Raw genomic sequence first — 830 nt, forward strand, 5'->3', positions numbered from 1 at the left:
TTGAGGCGCCGAAAGCAAGGCGCAGAGGCCGTAGCGTCCACCACGATGGAGCACGTCGGTTGAACGCGGCCTTGGGAGGACGTCGAGCTCACTCGCTTTATAGCTACGACAGGCGAGCAATGCGAGACGAGGCTTGGAGGCAACGACCTAGCAGGACATAGTACGTCAACACTGGACGACGAGGGGGTACGTCATAAGGGACAGAGAGCAGCGCGCCGACCCAAGGCCCGCCATCGGCTTCATCTTAAAGAGATAGCAATGCTACCCGATTCACACGCGCGCGAGGGTATGTGCCTCATCACGCCGTCGGCGGGTCGTGGGTCCGCGGCTGACAATTGCCAAATGAGCCAACCCGAGAGACGCTTCTCCCAGAGTAAAAGCAAGTCGCAGTCGCTTTTTCTCCAGCGACAAAAGTAGTTGTAAAGACTGTTTGAAGCGACAGGAGCATCTCGTTTCTACGCTACTCGCAAAGCAACGCGTTGGCTCATTTGGCAATTGTCAGCCGCGGACCCACGACCCGCCGACGGCGTGATGAGGCACATACCCTCGCGCGCGTGTGAATCGGGTAGCATTGCTATCTCTTTAAGATGAAGCCGATGGCGGGCCTTGGGTCGGCGCGCTGCTCTCTGTCCCTTATGACGTACCCCCTCGTCGTCCAGTGTTGACGTACTATGTCCTGCTAGGTCGTTGCCTCCAAGCCTCGTCTCGCATTGCTCGCCTGTCGTAGCTATAAAGCGAGTGAGCTCGACGTCCTCCCAAGGCCGCGTTCAACCGACGTGCTCCATCGTGGTGGACGCTACGGCCTCTGCGCCTTGCTTTCGGCGCCTCAA

The sequence above is a fragment of the Saprolegnia diclina genome (assembly GCF_000281045.1).
Source record: "Saprolegnia diclina VS20 unplaced genomic scaffold supercont1.22, whole genome shotgun sequence".
Taxonomy (NCBI): Eukaryota; Oomycota; class Saprolegniomycetes; order Saprolegniales; family Saprolegniaceae; genus Saprolegnia; species Saprolegnia diclina.